The sequence below is a fragment of the Triturus cristatus genome, chromosome 1_1, assembly GCF_964204655.1.
Source record: "Triturus cristatus chromosome 1_1, aTriCri1.1, whole genome shotgun sequence".
In the NCBI taxonomy this organism is placed as follows: domain Eukaryota; kingdom Metazoa; phylum Chordata; class Amphibia; order Caudata; family Salamandridae; genus Triturus; species Triturus cristatus.
The window spans coordinates 1,257,275,605-1,257,301,124 of NC_140579.1; positions in this window are offsets into that span (position 1 = coordinate 1,257,275,605).

Below are 25,520 nucleotides of genomic sequence, written 5' to 3' on the forward strand. Positions count from 1 at the left end.
CCCTAGTGCCTGCAAGGTAACTACACTTGTGACTGCTTATTTAGTAGGTAAATATAGCAATATTTGGTGTTTAGAGGAGTTGTGACAAATTGTGGCCCCAGTCCCCCTGCACCTGCAGTACCATTAAAATCATGGTCCAAGTGCCTGTGCACTTGAGACTGCCTGTTTAGTAGTAAAGTTTGGCAATATTCTGTGTTTAGCGGGCCCCTAGAGCTTTTGACCCCGGTACCACTGCACCTGCTGCACCATTCAAATCAAGCCCCTTTTAACTGCAAGATAACTACAATTGTGTCTGTCTGTATAGTAGTGAACTACAGCAATATAAGGTGTTTTTCGAGGTAGTCATGACAAATGTTGAGACCATTGCCACTGCAACTGCTGCACCATTAAAATAATGACCCTGTTATCTGCAAGGTAACTGAACTTGTGATTGCTTGTTTAGTAGTAAAATATTGCAATACTAGGTGTTTAGTGGGGTGCCTAGAGCTTTTGGTCCTGGTGCTACTGCCCTCGCAGGACCATTCAAATCATGACCTTGTTGCCTACAAGTGCATAACTGCACTTATGACTGCCTGTTTGGTAGTAAAATATAGCAATATTTGGTGTTTAGTTGAGTTATGACAACTTTAGTCCCAGGTGCCACTGCACCAGCTGCACCATTTAAATCAAACTCCCTTCAACTGCAAGGAAACTGCAATTGTGACTGCCTATTTAGAAGTAAAATATAGCAATATTAGTTGTTTGGAGGAGTTCTGATAACTTTTTGGCCGGTGCCTCTGCACCTGCTGCACCATTCAAATCATGACCCTAGTGCCTGAAAGACAACTGCACTTATGACTGCCTATTTAGTTGTAAAATAAAGCAATAATCTGTGTGTAGTGGGCTGCCTGAAACGTTTGGTCCTTGTGCCACTGCACCTGCTGCACTATTGAAATCATGACCCTGACGCTTGCTAGATAACTGCACTTGTGACTGCCTGTTTAGTTGTAAAATATAGTAACACTAGGGTGCCGATCACAATCCGGTAAAAAATTCCCCCGTGCGACTCGTATCGGGTCTTTTTACCGTACGAATCGTACAAGTGCCGTACGAACTGGCAATCACGATTCGCATGGTAAAAAGTCCATACGAACCGCACTGGGAATCATTCCCCACACGTCCTCGGGTCGGAAAATGTGTCCGACACGTCCTCGGACGATTTACCGTACAAACGTGAAAAGCCAAGTCCGACCGAGGAATCACGATCCATCCCGTGCGTCCGAGCGTACAACCGTATGGAAAAAACACCGTCCGCACCGAACACCCATAGCAACCATGGAGACATGTGCCCGCATACGCGCCCAACACTCCCCCCAGCCCCCGTACGTCCGACACGTACCCCCCGTGTATGTATACCCCCACCCGTCTAGGTACACCCCAGTACGTTCCAGTCGAACCCCCACCCCAGTACGTGTCATACCCCCGTCAATGTACACCCCCCCACCCCTGTACGTGTCGTACCCCCGTGTACCCCCACCCCAGTACGTTCCAGTCGTACCCCCACCCCTGGACGTGTCGTACCCCCCGTGTACCTACACCCAAGTACGTTCCAGTCGTACCCCCACCCCAGGACGTGTCGTACCACCGTCAATGTACACCCCCCCACCCCTGTACGTGTCGTACCACCGTCTATGTACACCCCAGTACATTCCAGTCGTACCCCCACCCCAGTACGTGTCATACCCCCCGTGTACCTACACCCCAGTACGTTCCAGTCGTACCCCCACCCCAGTACGTGTCGTACCACCGTCAATGTACACTCCCCACCCCTGTACGTGTCGTACCCCCCGTGTACCTACACCCCAGTACGTTCCAGTCGTACCCCCACCCCAGTACGTGTCGTACCACCGTCAATGTACACCCCCCCACCCCTGTACGTGTCGTACCCCCGTGTACCCCCACCCCAGTACGTTCCAGTCGTACCCCCACCCCTGGACGTGTCGGACCCCCCGTGTACCTACACCCAAGTACGTTCCAGTCATACCCCCACCCCAGGACGTGTCGTACCACCGTCAATGTACACCCCCCACCCCAGTACGTGTCGTACCCCCCGTGTACCTACACCCAAGTACGTTCGAGTCGTACCCCCACCCCAGGACGTGTCGTACCCCCCCGTGTACCTACACCCAAGTACGTTCCAGTCGTACCCCCACCCCTGGACGTGTCGTACCCCCCGTGTACCTACACCCAAGTACGTTCGAGTCGTACCCCCACCCCAGGACGTGTCGTACCCCCCGTGTACCTACACCCCAGTACGTTCCAGTCGTACCCCCACCCCAGTACGTGTCGTACCCCCCGTGTACCTACACCCCAGTACGTTCCAGTCGTACCCCCACCCCAGTACGTGTCGTACCACCGTCAATGTACACCCCCCCACCCCTGTACGTGTCGTACCCCCGTGTACCCCCACCCCAGTACGTTCCAGTCGTACCCCCACCCCTGGACGTGTCGTACCCCCCGTGTACCTACACCCAAGTACGTTCCAGTCGTACCCCCACCCCAGGACGTGTCGTACCACCGTCAATGTACACCCCCCACCCCAGTACGTGTCGTACCCCCCGTGTACCTACACCCAAGTACGTTCGAGTCGTACCCCCACCCCAGGACGTGTCGTACCCCCCCGTGTACCTACACCCAAGTACGTTCCAGTCGTACCCCCACCCCTGGACGTGTCGTACCCCCCGTGTACCTACACCCAAGTACGTTCGAGTCGTACCCCCACCCCAGGACGTGTCGTACCCCCCGTGTACCTACACCCCAGTACGTTCCAGTCGTACCCCCACCCCAGTACGTGTCGTACCCCCCGTGTACCTACACCCCAGTACGTTCCAGTCGTACCCCCACCCCAGTACGTGTCATACCCCCCGTGTACCTACACCCCAGTACGTTCCAGTCGTACCCCCACCCCAGTACGTGTCGTACCCCCCGTGTACCTACACCCCAGTACGTTCCAGTCGTACCCCCACCCCAGTACGTGTCGTACCACCGTCAATGTACACCCCCCACCCCTGCACGTGTCGTACCCCCCGTGTACCTACACCCCAGTACGTTCCAGTCGTACCCCCACCCCAGTACGTGTCGTACCACCGTCAATGTACACCCCCCACCCCTGTACGTGTCGTACCCCCCGTGTACCTACACCCAAGTACGTTCCAGTCGTACCCCCACCCCAGTACGTTCCTGGCGCACCCCCAACACAACCTCCTAAGTACGGAGCGCACCCCATGCCCCAACATCACAACCGCATGTACGAGTCTTACAAAGCCACACACAAGGACAAAATCGTACAACCAAATGGCCCATGTACACACCGTACACACGCTCAAAACGCACGTACACAACCAGGACAAAATAAAACAACACAAGAATACACCAGTCGAAAGGCACACAGCCACTAAACATGGCCAACAACCACTTAAATAACACAATCACTGACCTGCAACTGCCAAAAACAAACAGAGGCCCAATACACCACCACTCCTTATAACACACCCACCCAAAATTCAAAAACTGCCACACCCACCCATGGACCAATAAAAAGGGCCCACACACACAAACCATGAGCCTTTCCAACAGACTCACTGCTGCCAGACACCACAGAACCAGACTACAAGCTACACCACACCTTACACTTGCACACCTTCCAACGACCACCCTCACAAACACCCTCTCATCACATTCACACACACACACAACCATCCACACCCCCCCCCAACATCCACACCCCCCCCACACCCACACCATCCCCACCCACACCCCTCACCATGCCCACTACCAAGAATCCAAAGTTCAGTCACCGAGAGTTGGAGGTCCTTGTTGATCAAATCCTCAGAGTCGAGCCACAGATCTTTGGAACATTGGTCAGAAGCACCAGCCAGGCAGCCAAAACAGCCATGTGGCAGACCATCGTCGATGCTGTGAATGCTGTTGCGGACACCAGGAGGACCAAGCAGGATTGCCAGAACAGGTGGTACGATCTGCGGAGGAGGGTCAGAGCCAAGAGGCAGGAGGAACACGACCAGGCCAACGCCACCGGAGGAGGGCCCTCCCGCAGAGCCGTACAGTACCATCCCTGGGAGGAGAGGGTGATGGCCATACTGCCGGTGGAGGCAGTTGAAGGAGTAGAAGGACTCCGAGACCCGGGTGAGTACACAAACAACGCACCTCACATGGGGGGAACTGCAACCACAACCAAAATCAATAACAGGCACGCAACCACCACAAGCCATCGCATTACTCAACCACACTCCATGAGCAGGCACATGCCACTGCTGCCACCATGCCCCATGCACCCAGCTGGACAATGTCAAGTCACAGGCCACAGAAGACAACAACACATGACACGGTAACCCGGATGGCGGGAGGCTGGGGACCAAGAATCACATAGTGCGACTCCAAAGCAGACAACAATGCCCTCTGCCCATATGGCCTAGGTCACAGCCAGACAAACACTGTGTCCCAACACAGGAATGACTTGCCAGCAAATGGCGGACGCCTTGCATCAACACATGGGGGTGAAGGCACTGTTTTGCACATGCCAGCAGCTAATGAACAGCCAACAGTGTGAAAGAGTGGCAGCACACACCACCACAGCAGCAGCGCACAGACACACAGCAGACAAAATGGGTGCCTGGAGATCAGAAACAAACTCACATCAACAGGCCAAGGGCCACTCAAAGATCTGCTAACAGTGTGTGCCCAGGAAGCTGGGCCAAGGTGACAGAGGGTGACACACGGAGGGAGGGAGAGGGGGACACAGAGGGAGGGAGACGGACAGAGGGAGGAGGCTGACACACGGAGGGAGGGAGAGGGGGACACAGAGGGTGGGAGAGGGGGACAGAGAGGGAGGGAGAGGGGGACTGAGAGGGAGGGAGAGGGGGACAGAGGGAGGAGGCTGACACACGGAGGGAGGGAGAGGGGGACACAGAGGGAGGGAGACGGACAGAGGGAGGAGGCTGACACACGGAGGGAGGGAGAGGGGGACACAGAGGGAGGGAGAGGGGGACAGAGAGGGAGGGAGAGGGGGACAGAGAGGGAGGGAGAGGGGGACAGAGAGGGAGGGAGACGGACAGAGGGAGGAGGCTGACACACGGAGGGAGGGAGAGGGGGACAGAGAGGGAGGGAGAGGGGGACAGAGAGGGAGGGAGACGGACAGAGGGAGGAGGCTGACACACGGAGGGAGGGAGAGGGGGACACAGAGGGTGGGAGAGGGGGACAGAGAGGGAGGGAGAGGGGACTGAGAGGGAGGGAGAGGGGGACAGAGGGAGGAGGCTGACACACGGAGGGAGGGAGAGGGGGACACAGAGGGAGGGAGACGGACAGAGGGAGGAGGCTGACACACGGAGGGAGGGAGAGGGGGACAGAGAGGGAGGGAGAGGGGGACAAAGAGGGAGGGAGAGGGGGACAGAGAGGGAGGGAGAGGGGGACAGAGAGGGAGGGAGACGGACAGAGGGAGGAGGCTGACACACGGAGGGAGGGAGAGGGGGACAGAGAGGGAGGGAGAGGGGGACAGAGAGGGAGGGAGACGGACAGAGGGAGGAGGCTGACACACAGAGGGAGGGAGAGGGGGACACAGAGGGAGGGAGAGGGGGACACAGAGGGAGGGAGAGGGGGACACAGAGGGAGGGAGAGGGGGACACAGAGGGAGGGAGAGGGGGACACAGAGGGAGGGAGAGGGGGACAGAGAAGGAGGGAGACACAGGGAGAGCAAATCAGTCCTGTGGTGTGTGGGAATGTCTGCTCGTCAGCAGGTGGACTGCGTGCATGTAGACAAGGGTGCCCAGTGCCAGAACCCCCCCTCTTCATCATGGCAAAACGCAGGGCCATGTTACAACCTGTACACGAGCACAAGGACAGCCACCTGCATCATATGAGTGTGTGGATCCACTCCATGTGCACATGTACAGTGCTACAAGGAAGGCGCAAACGCATAGCTCGGCACACATGCACACTCCACTGCTGACTGCAGTCACACTTGACGCAGCAAGTAAGACTGTGCCACACATAGTTAAAGGGGCCAAATTGGTGCCCAAGGGACACACACATGCACAAGTGCACTGTGAGTGGAATGCAAGACAGATCCTAATTCCAAGAGGAAATGTGCCAACTTTGTAACGGATGAAACATGGATGTTGCATGGATCAAAATTAACATTGTCTCTCTCACACACAGGTCAACGTCGTGCTGCACCCCCCAACACTGGGGGGGAACACTCACAGGACCCGGATCTGCAGGAGACCGATCCCACCGGCAGCGACCACTCTCACCACTCTGCGGACGACCCCGACCGACCTGGCCCCTCTGGTGTCCAACCACCTGCAGCACCTGCGTCAGGTACAACCGTGCCAACCACCACCCCCACTCCTGCCACATCCCAGGAGACACCCAGGATCCCTGCCCCAACACCACAATGCAGCCAGGCTCGCCAGGAGGGACACGGTGTCCCGGGCACCCAGGAGGAGGCAGGCGACAACGCCAATGCCACCCCTCAGGGGTCCCGGAGACCCCATGTGCCCACAAGTGCAGGCCAGACGCAAGTGGGCAGGGGTGGTGGGAGTGGAGAGCGGCGGAGGCGCGAGCCTGACCAGTTGGCTGGGGATCCGGTATTTTCCCATGTCCGTAACATCCTGGACTCATACCGGCAGGACACCACGGGCATGGCCCAGGTTGTGTCCGTCTTCGAGGGGATCAAGGTCCAGCAGGCCCAGCAACATGCGGAGCTAATAGCCTGTCTACAGCTACACCAACGGAGGATGGAGGACAGACAGGCTCAGCAAGTGACGGCGTCCCAGGGGATTCACGCTGAACTCCGTCGGATGGCCGACACCATGGCCGACCCTCCCTGTGCCAGAAGGCGGAGAACATCACCACCCACAGGGAGGGATCATGAGGAGGAGGAGGAAACATCCGACGGAGCATCCCAGACGTCGTCACGGCCTGCTGCTGAGGTTCCCCGCAGGAAGCCGGGTCGTCCACGGAAAGGACCGTGAGGGTGGCTGCTACATCACCATCTCCCAGGACACCTGGCCTGGCACCTGGCCCACTGGAGCAACAGCATCACAGCATCAAGAGACATTCTCTGCCACATGGCCCTGCTGGTCACTGGCTGACCAATGTTGACAAAGACTGTGGCATGGACTCTGAGGATTTCCAATGGCAAGGACACCAACTCCCCTACTGAACTTTGGATTCCCTAATCCCGGAAAGGCCCTCACTTGGCCCCCCCCCCCCCAATAATAAATCACACTATTAATAGTAGATGCCTGCTGGTAGCATTATTACCTAACATGTGTCTTGTACAGTCTAAACATGCCTGAGTCATCTGTTCACTTCAACCATCCACACCCTGGGGCCTGAGTCTGGCACAGGACACATGGGTCACAGTTTTCTAGGCAAGACAGACATGGAGCACCATACACACCCGTGATGGTCAGAACCAGCTGAGGGGGTGGCCGAACAACCGTGCTGACAGACACATTGAGTACAGCAACAGTCATGCGCAGAGGTCAGGGATCCTGGCCCGTGTCCTGGGGGGCACCCAGGTACGTGTAGACAGGTGGCAGAACCATGTCCTGCAAGCTTGAGTCCGGTGGATGCAGAGAATGGGGTCATGGACAACGTTGGATGCATGGGGATGGCACATGTCACAATACCCACACAGTCATGGACATCATGCCCATTACACAGTCTCAGCACACACACACAGCTTGCATCTTGCCACTCGACACATTGACACATAGCCACAATCAGGGAATACCATGCCAGACATGCAGGATGCACCGTGCCAACACACCAGCATTGACTGAGAAGAGGCACCTTGGAGGCATAGGGACACCTTTAATAGTCATGTGTTTGGGATTGCAGAGGCAACTTGAAGTACACATGAACACATCATGTGGAGTAACATGTGGCTCCAACACTGGCACCCCCCTTCTGCAGCACAAATGCGTGATAGCCATGGAACTGGCACACAAGTGTCGGATAATAGCTAAATACCCACAGCTGCTCACGGAGAGCCTGCCATACACCATACATCCGCTGATGTGGAAGTCCCACGCCATGTCAAGACAATGTTAACCGTATGTGTCCGAGGGCAGTGTCACACACATTGATGCCTTCATCACAATCCACCATCCCATCACTGATGACTGACAACCAGGCAGCCCATCTATTCAGGTGTACCCAGCTGCATGTCGTGTCCCATGGGGATGCCACATGTCTGCAGAGGACCCAAACCCCGACCGGGGCAGTGTGCACACATCGTGAACAACTGCCACACCCAATACACCCCAGATGCATCCCTTACCCCATGGAGACTTCCAAACGTGTCCGTGCCTGTAACGCTGAGTCAGCCCACGATGCCATGTCCATGAGGAATAGCAGTGCCACAACAATGCAACCAGCAAACGGCATGCGCAGGTACCTGGGGAAGAGAGACACACAAGAAGTCAGCCACAAGAAGCACAGCCACTTGCATGTGCATTTACTCGACACATGTATGTATGACAACATGCTAGGTCACAATTATGCCTGGGGAAATACTACCATCACTGCCACCATCACTCCAGTGACACACCCACACACACCTCTGACCCACGTGCCATACATGCAGGTGGAGACACACATCACAACGCATGCCACACGGGGACCAATGCGTGCACACTCAGACCCTGGTACTCACCACTAAGCAAAGAAGTCGCGTATGAGCCGAGTCCGGATGTCCTCTTGCGGCTCCACATCCTCCACATCACTAGCCCCATTGCCAAGGCCTTCGTCCTCCACGGGTGGATGGTCCTCGTCATCTTGATCCAGGATGAGGGGCACAGCTCTTTCAACTGCCATGTTGTGCAGCATGCAGCAGACCATGAAGATCTTGCAGACCTTCGCCGGGGCATATGGGAGTGCGCCGCCGGTCTTGTGGAGGCACCGGAATCGGCTCTTCAGCATGCCAAACGTCCTCTCTATCACTCGCCTCGTCCGGCCATGGGCGGTGTTGTAGCGGAGCTGGGCCGGCGTGATGGGGTTGCGGAGAGGTGTCAGCAGCCAAGGCATGTTGGGATAGCCAGCGTCCCCTAAATGGAAAGCACATGGATATCGTTAGAACTGGCGAAGCGGTAGTGCTGCTCGGCCAAACAGAATACAGGACAGACAGACTGTACCCACCAACAACACATGCACGTTCGTTGCGCAGCTGCATCATCATATCAGGCATCCCGCTACGCCTCATGATGTAGGCATCGTGTGCTGATCCTGGAAAACGAGCACAGACATGTGAAATCACCATGTTGGACAGACACACCACAAGGGCATTGATGGAGTGGTAGTGCTTCCGATTGCGGTACGCCACCTCCCGTGCGTGTGGTGGTACCAAACCTACATGTGTCCCATCTATGGACCCAATGACATGGGGCATCCCTCCCAGGGCATAGAAACCACGCTTGACCTCAGTCATCTGTTCAGGGGTTGGGAACTTGATGAAGTCATCCAGGTGAATCAACATGGCCTCCAAGAAATCATGCAGCACACCGCTGAACATGCTCTGGGACATGCCACCAACATGAGCTATGGTATATTGGAAGGTACCCGTGGCAAGGAAATGTAGGGCAGCCATTACCTTCAGCTGGGGTGTCAGTGCCGTAGGATACCTGTGCTGCGGTTGCAGGTGTGGTGCCAGTCTCGCCGTCAGCTCCAGAATCAACGGTTGGGTGAAGCGGTAGAGCCGGATCCTGTCATTCTCCTGCATGGTGGCCAAGTCTGGAATTCTTCGGGCAACAGGAGGCGCTCTGCAGTAATTTGGAAGTGACAAGGAAGAGTGAGTGCACTACGAGAACAACTCATGTCTACTGAGCACATGTAAATCTGCCAATACACACATGCCACATAGGGAGTCAGGCATGTGCTACATGCCCAGGACACGTATGGATGCAAGGTGACACTCTTTCCAAGACCCAGCTACACACGGTGATTGAGAACCTCCCCATGCCACGCCATGGGAATAGCTGTGTCCCAGTGCAAGTGCACTGCCCGACGCAAGACAGGAGTGACATACACCCACACATCAGCAGAAGTGTGATGCTGATTGCAGAGACTGGCAGCGGAACACTTGAGCCACAGGTCACATGACATTACACTAGTCCAGCCCACACACCTTGCCATGAAGGTGCACATGTCATGACTCCCCACACATTCCTTGTGAGTTTGCTGACATGGCCTTGTCACGCTACTCCGTGTCCCTTGCATACATGTGCACCTCACATCCGGTAACACATGTGGCATGGTGTTGGGAACAGTGTGCAATGACAATCTACACACAGCCACATGTTGGTTGCTGCAACGGCTGCAGCTTTTGAGGGTGCAACAACATCAACCCGATGTAAATCCCGGACACATATATGGCATAGTCACATTGTGCACTGTGGGTAGTGATGAGTCATGTGTCATGACCCCTGTACCGGGCATCATGGGACACTTCCGTGTGTTGGTGTCCGTGCCATGCCAGTGACGCTCACCCCAAGTGCGCAGTCCCACATGCACACATGTCAAAGGAGTCAAGGGCATGCCTGGCACACATTGCACCCTCACACAGTATACATGTACACATCTCATCATACATCTGGTGCCTTATCCACTCAGGAGGCATGTTCCACATCACAGCCTGTGACACCTGTGCCCAACACATGTGGTAATGCACAGACGATGCCTTGGTGTCCATTCCTGGACAAGTATGTCCATCCATGGACAAGTATGTCCGCCCTATTCCGACATGTGTGTCGCCTATCACCACAGTGATGTGTAAAATCCGCCGTACTGCTGCTGAGAGGGCCTGTGCATGTTCCCAAATCACTGTGGGAGTGCTGCCGTATGTGTACCCATCGTGATGGCGAGCGTAGATGCGAGTGTACGGTCCGTACCACTACGGGTACGCATACGCGTGCAGACCCATAGTGATAGTGAGCGTAGATGCGAGTGTACGGTCCGTACCACTACGGGTACGCATACGCGTGCAGACCCATAGTGATAGTGAGCGTAGATGCGAGTGTACGGTCCGTACCACTACGGGTACGCATACGCGTGCAGACCCATAGTGATAGTGAGCGTAGATGCGAGTGTACGGTCCGTACCACTATGGGTCTGCACGCGTATGCGTACCCGTAGTGGTACGGACCGTACACTCGCATCTACGCTCACTATCACTATGGGTCTGCACGCGTATGCGTACCCGTAGTGGTACGGACCGTACACTCGCATCTACGCTCACTATCACTATGGGTCTGCACGCGTATGCGTACCCGTAGTGATAGTGAGCGTAGATGCGAGTGTTCGGTCCGTACCACTACGAGTACGCATACGCGTGCAGACCAAAAGTGATGGAGAGCGTAGGCATGCATGTACGGGCCGTTGCCATGCATTTGGGGTGCCCTAGGGCCCCCACACGCACCGTACCTGTGTGTGATGCTCCAAATTACATGGGGGACAAGTATTAAGGCCTACATGCATGCTGGTTGTCATGGAGACCAAGTTCAAAATTGGAAATTGTTCTGGAAGGTGCACAGCAGAAGTCAGTTGGGATTTGTCTACTTTGTTGCAATGTGTTTGTGGGGCTGACATCATGCAGGAGAATGAAACCGATAGAGAACCCACAGACTGCTAGGTTTGAAGGGATTGGTGGAAACATAGGATGCAAATGTGAGTGACCAATCTCTCTGTACTCCTGTGCATGAGACTGGGCAGAAGGGCACATATAAGGCAGCCAGGTCCCATGAGGGAGCACTTGCCTGCACATCTTTGCATTCGTCGACCCAGCTGCTGCTACTGATTCCCTGGAACCATGTCAAGGGCTGTGGAGAGGACACAGCCATTCACCCTGGAGGAGAACATGGCTCTGCTGGATGTGATCCTCCCACAGTACTCCATGCTGTATGGGCGACCAGGTTATCAGGTGAGTGCATAGGCCACTGCCACAGACTGTCCCTATGTGGTGACTGTGACTTCTGCCATTGCGTCCAGGTGTAACACACATGCCATGTACTGTCGGGGGGGTCCCAGGGGGGGGGGTGCCTGATGTCTCCCAGCAGTGCCCTGAGACAGGAGGGGTGGGGGCCTATCACTCACAGCAGTGCCCTGAGACAGGAGGGGTGGGTGTGGAGTCCTCACAGCAGTGCCCTGAGACAGGAGGGGTGGGGGCCTATCACTCACAGCAGTGCCCTGAGACAGGAGGGGTGGGTGTGGAGTCCTCACAGCAGTGCCCTGAGACAGGAGGGGTGGGGGCCTATCACTCACAGCAGTGCCCTGAGACAGGAGGGGTGGGGGCCTATCACTCACAGCAGTGCCCTGAGACAGGAGGGGTGGGGGCCTATCACTCACAGCAGTGCCCTGAGACAGGAGGGGTGTGTGCAGAGTCCTCACAGCAGTGCCCTGAGACAGGAGGGGTGGGTGTGGAGTCCTCACAGCAGTGCCCTGAGACAGGAGGGGTGGGGGCCTATCACTCACAGCAGTGCCCTGAGACAGGAGGGGTGGGTGTGGAGTCCTCACAGCAGTGCCCTGAGACAGGAGGGGTGGGGGCCTATCACTCACAGCAGTGCCCTGAGACAGGAGGGGTGGGGGCCTATCACTCACAGCAGTGCCCTGAGACAGGAGGGGTGGGGGCCTATCACTCACAGCAGTGCCCTGAGACAGGAGGGGTGTGTGCAGAGTCCTCACAGCAGTGCCCTGAGACAGGAGGGGTGGGTGTGGAGTCCTCACAGCAGTGCCCTGAGACAGGAGGGGTGGGGGCCTATCACTCACAGCAGTGCCCTGAGACAGGAGGGGTGGGTGTGGAGTCCTCACAGCAGTGCCCTGAGACAGGAGGGGTGGGTGTGGAGTCCTCACAGCAGTGCCCTGAGACAGGAGGGGTGGGGGCCTATCACTCACAGCAGTGCCCTGAGACAGGAGGGGTGGGTGTGGAGTCCTCACAGCAGTGCCCTGAGACAGGAGGGGTGGGTGTGATGCACAGTGTGAGCCTAGATCATTGATTGTGACATTGCCATCATTCCACCTGTGTACCCACTGTGGCACGTACTGCTTTTTCCCTCACCAGGGGATGATGTCCCTATGACAAAGGTGCAATGCGTTGGCTGCATGACATGCCTTGTTGTTACCAGCTAATTTGTACCCATATGTCTCTCTGTGACATGTGGCTGGTGTATTGATGTGGTGTCACTTGTTCCTCCTCACAGGTAGGCGCCACTGCCAAGGAGCAGATCTGGCTGACCGCCGTCAGTGCCGTGAGGGGTGTGGATGGTCGGAGGCGGCGCCTGGCCCAGGTGAGGAAACGCTGGCAGGATATCCGGTGCTGGACGCGGAGGATTGCACGGCTCCTGCTGGGGGACTCACCTGAGAGCCACAAGAACCGCGGCCGCCGCCGTCTGAGCCACCTCCACAGGCGTGTGCTGCCGGTGGTCTTTCCAGACCTGGAGAGGCGCTTACAGGCGATGCAGCAGCCGGAAGGGGGTAGGTACATGTGTGTTTGTTGTGTGTCACCGGCATTTGTAAGGGCACAGTAGCATGAATCCACTGGCAGGGTTTAAAGGTGCTGTGCAGATCCTGTTTGGCCCAGTATAGCGCTGTGCCCCTGCCACCCTTCCCCTCCTTGCAATGTGTTCCCTGGTCTGTGTGTAGTCACTCCTTCCCAGGGTAATGTAGGCTGGCGCTTTGTCCACGGGAACAATGTCTGTAGCATCATGTGTGGGGGTGGTGTGTAACAGGTTGTGGGACCTTGCCTGTGCACTGTCAAGTTCACTGCATGTGGGTTCCATGTCAGTTGGCACTGATGCTGACTCCAGACATGGGAGTTGGTCTCTCATGTGTCATGCCTTACAGCGCGCATGTCCTATGTAGTGGCCTGTGACATGATGTGCATGACTGTGCGATACACATAGTGCAGGGATGGTGACGTGTGTTGCTGTCATTACCATTCAGTAGCATGTAGTTGCGTGCCCACTACTGTCCCCTGGGGCACCTTTTCCTCAGTGGTGTATGTGTCATCATGAACGTGGCCACTGTCAGTGTCTACAGCGTAAGTTGTGCTCTGTGCCATTGTCCCCTGTCACCATGTATATAGACGTGCTAATTTGTACAGGTGTCCACTGTGCAGCCTGACCTGATTGTCCTTCTTCATACTCACAGTTGCCAGTGCCTGTGTGTCTTGTTATACTCATCTGAGGATGGGCACTGGTACCTCATTATTTGTACAGGCGCACCTTGGCTGTTTGGCGTCCAATCTTGCTTTTTGCCTGCCCCTGTGTGTATCACCCAGACCATGAGATGTTGGTGCCACCTGTGTCTCCACAATTTGCCTCGTGTAGGGTCTTGTTGGGGCGGGCAATGCCTATGTGTTAAATCCTGATTACCACTTGCTGGGTCTGGGCAGTGTGTGATGTGCCTGGACACACACGCAATGTGCAGTGACCGAGTCATGTTGTGCATGTATTCAGCATTACCTATGCAGCATGTGTCTCAAGTTCATGGATATGGTCCCTGGTCATCGGTATTTTCGCAAACGCTGTGTGGTGCAGATGCAGTGCTGGATTGTCCCCAGGACCTGGGTGCTATGTCAGACTCCTTTTCCTGTGTTTAGCTATTGTCTCATGCTCTCCATGGTATTTCAGTGGCATGGTGGCTCAACCAACTGTGTGTTGCATGCCCTACATCGGTACCCTGTTCAGTAGATGTTAGGGATCTTCCTTTTCAGGCCATGCAATGTTACCTATGTAGATTGGACTCATGTGACAGATGTGTACAGGTGTCTGAATAATTTCTGTCTCTCCACCCTGCCCACAGCATCGTCGGGGGACACAGAGGGAGACATGGACACAGACCAGGCGGAGGGACCGAGCACCAGTGCCAGCCGTGACATCGGGGCTGGCACATCGAGTGGGACAGAGGCGGAGGAGAGTGTGGCCGAGGACCTGTCGACTGGCACATCAGACTACGAAGCTGACAGGTCCGGGGACGATGTCTCCGAGTGGGCGGAGGCTGCACCAGCAGCTGACAGCGGAACAACACCTCGCACCGCCCCCTCAGTTTCCACCAGCCGCCTCCCACTTGCTCGTGTCCCTTCCCAGCGTGCCCGGTCACAGCATGTCTCCTTCCTGCCAGGCACCGCGCCCCCTGCCCCTGTCTCCACTGCTGCCGCCAATGCAGAGTCTGTGGACATCCAGCGGCAACTGCAGGTTGGTCAGGCTGCGATCCTTAATGTCCTCCATGCCCACGGCAAAACCCTCACCAACATCGAGGCTTTCTTGGAGGGCATTCATTCATCGCAGGCTGACCAACGCAACTTGCTGAGGTCCATCGACTCCACACTGACTGCAGCAGTGGGTCTCCTGCAGCGCGACCTCCCCCCACCTACCCCTGCCCCATCCACACTTCCCACTCCCATGCCTGTCACACGTACACCCAGACGTCGGCATGCACCCACATCAACGGACACGGGCACCACACCAGCAGGGAAGGTCCACCGCACTCCTCCTGACACGCACACACAGGGTGAGGTAGGCACACCCACTGGGTCGGGGGGCAAACGTGTGACACGCAGCCATAGTGGGAGTCCGCATTCCACCCAGTCCACTCCCTCCAAATCCCCTCCCCTCAGCTCTCCTGGCCACATCTCCCCCAAGGACTCCTTCATGGCCGCTCTGTCCCTGAGCCCCACAGTTACACCACCACGCAAGCGGTCACGGAGGTCCCCGGTCAGGGTGGTTGAGTCTCCCCCCCTGTCTCCACCCTCCCCCGGTGGCGCTGCGACCCATCCCTCTGACCCCCCCCCCCTCCTTGGGGCCTGAGGTCCCTTCGGGTGCAGGGGACTCCCTGGATGACCTTGCAAAGGTGTGTAGTGCCATCCTGGCCTCCGCCTTTGGCACTGACCCACCCCCTGTGGTGGAGTCCTCCATCCCTGCACCCACAACGCCGCCCCTTTGCCCTGATGTCCCTGCGGTGCCTGTTGCTCCCCCCCCCCCTGATGCCCTCACCAGTGTGGAAGACGATGCCATTTGACTGTGCAGGCAAGGTAGGGGACACGCATCCCACTGTGTCCCCCATCCAGCTGAGAATCATTGACTGCCCTATGGGCTTTGTGAAGATTGAACTGCCTGCGATCCACGGACATTGTGCTCCTGCAGAATAAAGCTTAATTTTGTTTTCATTATCACACTACTGCTATGCTGGTATTGGTGTTGGTGGGGCTGCTACATGGTTTTGGGTGGTGTGTAAGGGTTTGGGTGTGTGGGATGTGTAGTAGTGTACTGCTCATTGGTGGGACCCTGTGATCTGTGTGCCATCACAAGGTGTTGGCTAACTTTCTTTGTTCATGTAAGCAGTTACTGCATGGTGCACTTGTCCCAGGGTGTATTCCTTCCTCTGTGTACCCAGCTTTCTTCCCTGCAGGGTGTTCCCAATGTTTAGCGCAGAGCTGTGTCTACATGAGCTGTGTGTGTGACGGAGCCCTTCTACTTTGGCCATGCATGCAGGGCCATGTCTCCACCTGCGACAATCGTGGCATCCTTGGTGATCACTGTACTTGTGTGTGGAGTCTGTTGACATGAGTTCATGGGGACATGTTCCCTTGTAGCCAGTATGCATGTGGATAATTCTGGCCTCACACACATGTGTTACACCCCTCCAGTCTCAGGGCACTGCTGGGAGGACTCTGCACCCACCCCTCCTGTCTCAGGGCACTGCTGGGAGGACTCTGCACCCACCCCTCCTGTCTCAGGGCACTGCTGGGAGGACTCTGCACACACCCCTCCTGTCTCAGGGCACTGCTGGGAGGACTCCACACCCACCCCTCCTGTGTCTGGGCACTGCTGGGAGGACTCCACACCCACCCCTCCTGTCTCAGGGCACTGCTGGGAGGACTCCACACCCACCCCTCCTGTGTCAGGGCACTGCTGGGAGGACTCTGCACACACCCCTCCTGTGTCAGGGCACTGCTGGGAGGACTCCACACCCACCCCTCCTGTCTCAGGGCACTGCTGGGAGGACTCCACACCCACCCCTCCTGTCTCAGGGCACTGCTGGGAGGACTCCACACCCACCCCTCCTGTGTCAGGGCACTGCTGGGAGGACTCTGCACACACCCCTCCTGTCTCAGGGCACTGCTGGGAGGACTCCACACCCACCCCTCCTGTGTCTGGGCACTGCTGGGAGGACTCCACACCCACCCCTCCTGTCTCAGGGCACTGCTGGGAGGACTCCACACCCACCCCTCCTGTGTCAGGGCACTGCTGGGAGGACTCTGCACCCACCCCTCCTGTCTCAGGGCACTGCTGGGAGGACTCTGCACACACCCCTCCTGTCTCTGGGCACTGCTGGGAGTGATGGGCACCCACCCCTCCTGTCTCAGGGCACTGCTGGGAGGACTCCACACCCACCACTCCTGTCTCAGGGCACTGCTGGGTGGACTCTGCACACACACCTCCGATTTCTGGATATGTGCGCTTGGCACATACACGGTGGGGTTACGCACACTGCATTAGAGGTGAGGGTACGAGTCTACTGACACTGGTGTGGTGGGGGTACGCTCCGTACGTCCGCGGGTGTGGGTACGGGTCGTACTTACACTGTTGGGCAGGGGGGTACGCTCCTTGCATTCGTGGGTGGGGGTTCGAGTCGTACTTACACTGTTGGCATGGGGGGTACGCTCCATGCATACGCGGGTGGGGGTACGGGTCGTACTTACACTGTTGGGCAGGGGGGTACGCTCCTTGCATTCGCGGGTGGGGGTACGGGTCGTACTTACACTGTTGGGCAGGGGGGTACGCTCCTTGCATTCGCGGGTGGGGGTACGGGTCGTACTTACACTGTTGGGCAGGGGGGTACGCTCCTTGCATTCGCGGGTGGGGGTACGGGTCGTACTTACACTGTTGGGCTGGGGGTACGCTCCGTACGTCCGCGGGTGGGGGTACGGGTCGTACTTACACTGTTGGGCTGGGGGTACGCTCCGTACGTCCGCGGGTGGGGGTACGGGTCGTACTTACACTGTTGGGCTGGGGGTACGCTCCGTACGTCCGCGGGTGTGGGTACGGGTCGTACTTACACTGTTGGGCTGGGGGTACGCTCCGTACGTCCGCGGGTGTGGGTACGGGTCGTACTTACACTGTTGGGCAGGGGGGTACGCTCCTTGCATTCGCGGGTGGGGGTACGGGTCGTACTTACACTGTTGGGGTGGGGGGTACGCTCCTTGCATTCGTGGGTGGGTGTACGGGTCGTACTTACACTGTTGGGCTGGGGGGTACGCTCCTTGCATTCGTGGGTGGGGGTTCGAGTCGTACTTACACTGTTGGCATGGGGGGTACGCTCCATGCATTCGTGGGTGGGGGTACGGGTCGTACTTACACTGTTGGGCAGGGGGGTACGCTCCTTGCATTCGTGGGTGGGGGTACGGGTCGTACTTACACTGTTGGGGTGGGGGGTACGCTCCTTGCATTCGTGGGTGGGGGTACGGGTCGTACTTACACTGTTGGGCTGGGGGGTACGCTCCTTGCATTCGTGGGTGGGGGTTCGAGTCGTACTTACACTGTTGGCATGGGGGGTACGCTCCATGCATTCGTGGGTGGGGGTACGGGTCGTACTTACACTGTTGGGCAGGGGGGTACGCTCCTTGCATTCGTGGGTGGGGGTACGGGTCGTACTTACACTGTTGGGCTGGGGGGTACGCTCCTTGCATTCGTGGGTGGGGGTTCGAGTCGTACTTACACTGTTGGCATGGGGGGTACGCTCCATGCATTCGTGGGTGGGGGTACGGGTCGTACTTACACTGTTGGGCAGGGGGGTACGCTCCTTGCATACGCGGGTGGGGGTACGGGTCGTACTTTCACTGTTGGGGTGGGGGGTACGCTCCTTGCATACGGGGTGGGGGTAGGGTCCGTACATATCCGTCCCCACGCTATGTGATGTTTGTGCGGCCCGTACCCAGGCCTTTGCCACGTGGGTGCGATCCGTCCCGCCATTGTTGGGGTGACGTGTGTGGGCGTGGTCCGACTCGTACCCACGCTCTTCAGGCGTGGGTACGGGACGTACCTGTCTGGTTGTGTTGCCGGTTCGCGTGGTGACGGACTTCCGTTGTGGCGGTCGCTGGATTATCAGGACACGCCCCCACCCCCTCGTGGTGACCAGGGCATGGGAGTCAGGTATGTCCAGGCCATGTGTAGTGTGTCACTCATGTGGTTGTTTTGTGGCCTGCCCTGGTAGTGCCACCCCCACCCCACCCCACTTTCCCCCCTCCCTTAGTTATTCTGACCTTCTGCGGCGTCTGCGTCGTAACCTGTAGAGGAGGTGGACTGCTATGAGGGCAGGGATGACTCGTAGGTTCGGGTCCATGTCTGTCCGTCACGTACTGGTCCTCCTTGTTCGCGTCGTCGTCTGTCCGTCGCGTACTGGTGGTCCTTGTTCGCGTCGTCCTGATTTCCCGGCAGTTTTTGGCTGCCGCAAAATATTCACCGTGCGGGGTGACGTCGGTGCGAATCGTGATTCCTGGGTCGTGAATGGCTGGCTGCGTGCGTCCCGACGTCAGGTCGGCGCTTTCCCGGATCGCATTGGTAGGTGTTTTTTGTTCGGTCGGTCTTTTTTACGATTCGTACGGTTATGGTGTACCCGTGCGAATCGTAATTCCATGTTTGTATATTTTGACGACCGGGTACGCGTCGGACGGAGAATATGCTCCGTCCGACGGTTCGTACCCGGTTTTTACCGGATTGTGATCGGCACCTAGGTGTTAGAGGGGTTCTGATAACTTTTAGGCCCGGTACCACTACACCTGCTGCACTATTCAAATAATGAACCTGTTGCCTGCAAGATAACTGCATTTGTGACTGCCTGTTTAGTAGTAACATTTTAGAAATAATCTGGGTTTATTGGGGTCCCTAGAGTTTACGCCCCGGTGCCACTGCACTTGCTGCACCGTTCAAATCAAGTCCCTTTTAACTGCAAGGTAACTGCAATTTTGACTGCCTGTTTAGTTGTCAAATATAGCAAAATTATGTTTTTAGAGGTGTTCTGACAACGTTTGGGCCCAGTGTTTCTGCACTATTCAAACCATGACCCTGTTGTCTGCAAGGTAACTGCTGCCTGTGATGGAGCATGGTTTTTGTAATAAAATCTGCTACATGAAATCCACCTGTTGGTGTGAAATAAATACTAATGTTTGAAAAACGATAAATACTAAAGTTAATAAAATTAGTGTACAACGTGAGAAATGTGCAAAGGCACAATAATATGCTCTATTTTAGTTAGACCAATAAAACAAGCATTGGCATAGTCAATGGGTCTCACCTTTGGGATCTTATAAGTGTTTAGCCAGAGATATTGACTTTGCCTATGTCTTTAAGATGGCTGTAGAGAAGTCTGCAGCATGCTGAAAAGTTATAATAAAGAAGTGTCAGAAGCATTTTTGTTACCTCATATATGACCAAGAAAGCATTATATACAACTGAACGATACATGGAAACCCAGTTTTTACAATGGTGATGTCAGTTGCGTGAGTACATACATGTAAAAAACAAACAAACAAACAAAAAAGTTGACATTTCAATCCTAGGGTCAGAAATCTAATTGGGTTCATCATCAGGTGGACTGGAGATGTTCAAGGTAGATTATTTGCCAGCTGTTGCAGATTTTAATGATGTATCAGCAGATTTCTAGAAGAGTTTCAAGACCATCGGTTATCTTGAATACAGGATAGCAAGGTCAATACTGCCTGCTCTCATTTTTAAGTTGACCCATCTCCTGTATTGAACTTCAGAAAAGTGGACAGAACCTTTTCTAAAGGAAGAGAGAGAGGGAGAGGGAGGGAGAGAGAGAGAGAGAGAGATAGTAGCCTGAACTGTTTTTGCGCTCTGGGGCACACCGCCTCACTTCGCCTTAGCTCGGACTTCTCGTAAAACAGCAAACAACTTGTTATGGTCACCAAGCGTCGTCAACCAGTGGTGGCTGGTGGAATTGAAAAGTGGCAGGATGAAACTCTTTGACCCGAGTAAAACACGCTAGATAATGCAGCGAACCAACCATAGTTAAACAAGGAAGTGCCAGGTGAGGTGCTTCTCTGACACTCAGCACTGCTCTGCCTTCAACTACGTTCTCGTTGCTCTTTGGTGTGGGGGGGCGTTCTAGCCTTAAATTAATCTTGTTACACTGCTACCGGGGGTGCTCAAGCGCTGGGTTCAGTCTTGGTAACCGTGCAACTGGGGTGTGTCTACATCTCGCTGATGACAAATACAGCAGCTGAGATTATGGTGGGCGGCGAGGGACAGTCAACGGATTGTAGGAGACAGCTGGCCAGTGTAAGGTTCTAGAGGAGTAGCGGCTCTGAACGAGGCTGACAAGGAAGACCTCAGCGCACACAGACTGACATTCTGTCACTCAGAACTGAGGCACTCTCCTGCACAGAGACCTCGAACACAGCACCTCTCAATTCAGATATACGGTTTCCAAAGACCCCATAACACACTCCCTTAGAAAAGAGACATCTGCATAGAGAGACCACCAGACACAGTCACCTTCCTAAAAGAGACACCCCAGTACAGACCTTCTCAACCCCCGGATTAGAGACAAAGGCTTGCAAAGAAACCTTAGTAAATACCCCTCATAAAACACAGTCCAATATGGGGGGATGGGCGAGAGATGAGAGACATGCGAGCGAGAGGGAGAAACATAGACGGGAGAGTGGAGCCATGGGCAGGTTAGAGAGACAAGGCTAAGAGAGAGACCCTAAGTGACGGGTAAATGAACAAAGTTGAGGGGGAGGAGATGGGTGGGGGGAGTTGTGAAAGACAGAAAACAGACGTGGTAGAGTGAAGAAATGTGGGATACTAAAACAAAAGTGGTTTTGTAATGTTGACTCCCACTGCGTTTTGCTTTCGGGAACGAGCAGAGGCACATAGGGCGGCAGCTACATTCCTGTGCCCACCCCACCACTTCTCTTGTTTAATTATATCACGACAAGAGGAGTGGTGGGAGAAGGCACAGGAATGCAGCTGCCACCTTGCGTGCCACTGCTCGCTCCAGAGAGCAAAACACCGTGGGAGTGAACCTTTGGAGAAGAGGTGGGACATGCACCTATCTTTGGCCATTTGCGTGCTTTCATTATTGAAAGACACACGCAAAGGCCAATCCAATGTGTGGGAGGAGTCAGACCCACACAGAGAAGTTTCGGGGACATTTATAGTGCTCACAAGAAGCCTCCCATAGAGAAGCGCATGAGCACTGCGCTAGGCTCGACCTAAACATAGTGAGGACTAAATGAAATTAATATAATTTACATGTATTTTCTAATGTGTGTCATTTTGTCTTTCTTACTGCAGAAATTAAAACAACAAGGGAACTGCGTTGTTCTTTGAGAAAGTATAGTGTAGGATTTTCTTTAGAATTAATTATCTCTTTTGCTAAATAAATGTAGTCCTCAGAATATTAGGGGATGTGTTCACGTACTCCTGTCCTGGGATGTTTGAAAAGTTACTGTTTCATTAATAAAATACATTTGTAACTAGGTTATTTCCACTTATTTCAAAGGAAGTTGTATAATGTATTAGACAAAGAGTGTTCAGAAATTATGGATAGGTCATTGTTAGAAGACCGCCACACCATCGTGTTTAGCCAATGAAAATGTTTGTGGAAAGAAGAGAGTGCAACAAATTAACCAAGGAAAGGGAGAAGCAATGTATAAAGACCTTTGTGGGAAGGTTTTCTTTGGTTTGTTCTCAAGATTTCTAGGGACTTCTCCTGCGTTTGTGGTATGCTGCATGCCATGCTGCTTCCGGATACTCTGGCTGGCAATCCTGCTGAATCATTGAACTTTCCTTGAGACTTTGCACATCATCGTCTGATGGTACTGCCTCCGCTATACCTAACAGCCTTGGGGATAGTTTCCTACTAATGTTCTCTGAGCATTAGAATTTCCGTTCTTAGGTGAAGTATTTTCACTGCTTCTGTATAAATCTCTTATTCTCACATCTCTATTCTTGATGAATCTATTATTGTGATTTGAATCTGTTATGCAGTATTGTGATATTCTGTAACATTTGCGAACTAAATAATGTTGTTCTATTTGGACTTTTGTGATTGACCATTCATTAATCTGAATAAGAAAAGAGATAATTTAAAGAAAGGTGTTTGTCTTTATTCATGAGATAGATACATTTTGCCTAATAATTGGTTTATGTTGTTTAGCGCATTTCCTTCATTCTAGGTCCTCATGGAGAAATAGCATTTCCGTGGTTTCAAATACACAGACCCTTTTAACTCTACCAAAGATCCGTCGGAGGACCTTTGTTACAGTTATCAGAGAAACAATGTCTTATGGGCCCGACATTATGGTTATGTTATCGTAGTTATTATAGTGTATGGTGTAGAAGGTAAGTGATGTTATTATTCCCCACCCGCTTCCGCTAAATCACCTGTTTAGTAGTAAAATATAGCATAGCTTTTGTATATTAACTTAATTTTTAACGTGCAATGTTTATTACAACATTTAGAATTTGATCATAATGACCAAATTGATTACGTTGAAAAAAATCAATCCGATAATTCCTACAAAGTGCAAAAGAAAGCTACTGAGGCATGAATAGGAAATGCCAGAAACATTCTAAAGGGATGCTTTACACAACTAAGTAATCAAAAGCAAGCATCAAGCTTAGTTAGAAGCTGTCTGCCTTTTCCGTGGGAAGAGATCTTATCTTGACAGTGAATGGGGCTTAAACAGTGTGAACAGTTTTAGTTGAAGTATCTTAAATGCTTGTAGGCAGGGGAAATTAACAAAAATTTCCACAAAAAAGTGAATGAACACAGTATTTCGGTGATGGGAACTGACGATAGCCTCCTTTTAAGATATATTAAATACAAGAGACCTAAAAGGTCCTAGCACTGTCCTGTAAATCATTGTTGTCCTTTAATTTAAAGGTGTAGCAGCTTTGCCGAGAAATGATTTCACTGTAACACACACTGAAGCCTTAATTGTAGTATTTGTCCTGTCCATGAATTGTGTGGTAGCTGTGCTATGGAATGGTAGTAAAGTCCAACAAAACTATGTCAGGCCTGATGAGACCTTTTTTGTGAAGTGGTGGTTCTGTCCTTTATAAATATTATTGTCCTGCTGTCAAGCGTTTGCAGACTCAATAAAAAAGAAAGCAGCCCTGCTTAGAAGCATCGTTCCTGTTCATGAAAAATATGGCAGTCCCATTGAGAAGTGTTAGTAGTGTCCCACTGAAGACGTAAAAGGCCCACAAAGAGGTTTAGATATTGTCCTAGTAAATGTATGATAGCCTCACTGAGACGTGCTGGCACTGCCCATGAAAAATACAGAAGCCTCGCTGATTATTGTCATTTATTATCAAGACGTTTATCACAAGCCGTCTCTAAGCTACAATGGCGGAGAGTTCAAAGTAGATGCAATTGATGCCGGGTTCTTTCCTGATATAATTGAGAAGACCGTTTCACACACATACTCTAGTTCAAGCGTGCTTTCCCTGCATCTGAATGAATAGATTTCCTTCACTTCAGTGTAGAGTTCCGTATTGACAGTAATCTCTCATTTTACTTTTCTGGTATGAAGGAGCACTGCCCTCCTTCCGCCTAAATAAAGAAAAAAGAATTTGTATTAGTTGTGTTCCAAATGGCAACCACTGCACTGCTCTCCTAGTTTATGTTATGTGTTTTTCGTAATCTAACTATGGTGTGTAGCACTATATAGTGAGCTCTCTTGAGGATAGCTGGCCTGTTTTTACAGATCCCAAGATACAGGGCATTGCTACAGCGTAGCCTTCAATTTACTGTATATCCAAATAGAATGTTCCTGATTGCTGTGGGGGGCCTACTGCCTTATTTAAGGCAATTCAAGTAGGGGACAATACGTCTTATTCATTTCCTTCCCAATGTCTCACAGATGTCTAAATAGACTTCAAGATTTTTCCCACTATCTTTGGGATAAATTCTATGGTTCAATATACGAAGCAAAACTATTTAACGTGGTTCTGTTCGATCTGTTTTTATTCCTACTATAAGCATCTATGTTTGTTATTTCTGAGACTGGCCAGAGCTTTAGCCAAAAGATTATGATGGACCCCATTTTTACATCTTTGTTATTACCAGATGAGCGACCATAAGGCATAATGGGAAATGTGCCATTTAGAATGTCTAGACATGTTTTGGATGCATATCCCCATACCAGCATGAACTAATAGATGCATATAGACTTTTAAGTCTGATATCCTCATGACTCCTGTTGCAAAGCAATGGGAAGTATAGTTATTGCTTAATGATTACAGGATGAGCCAGATCCCTTCTTGCATGATTGTTTACTATACCAAGAACCTACGTTAATCATAGCTCAACTTACCCTTCAGATGCGTGGGGCTAGCTATGTGCCACAACACCCATACTTCAAAGTCCCAAGATTGAAACATAACAACATCTCTTCTAATGACAACTCTGCACATTTGTGAGAAGGATACATA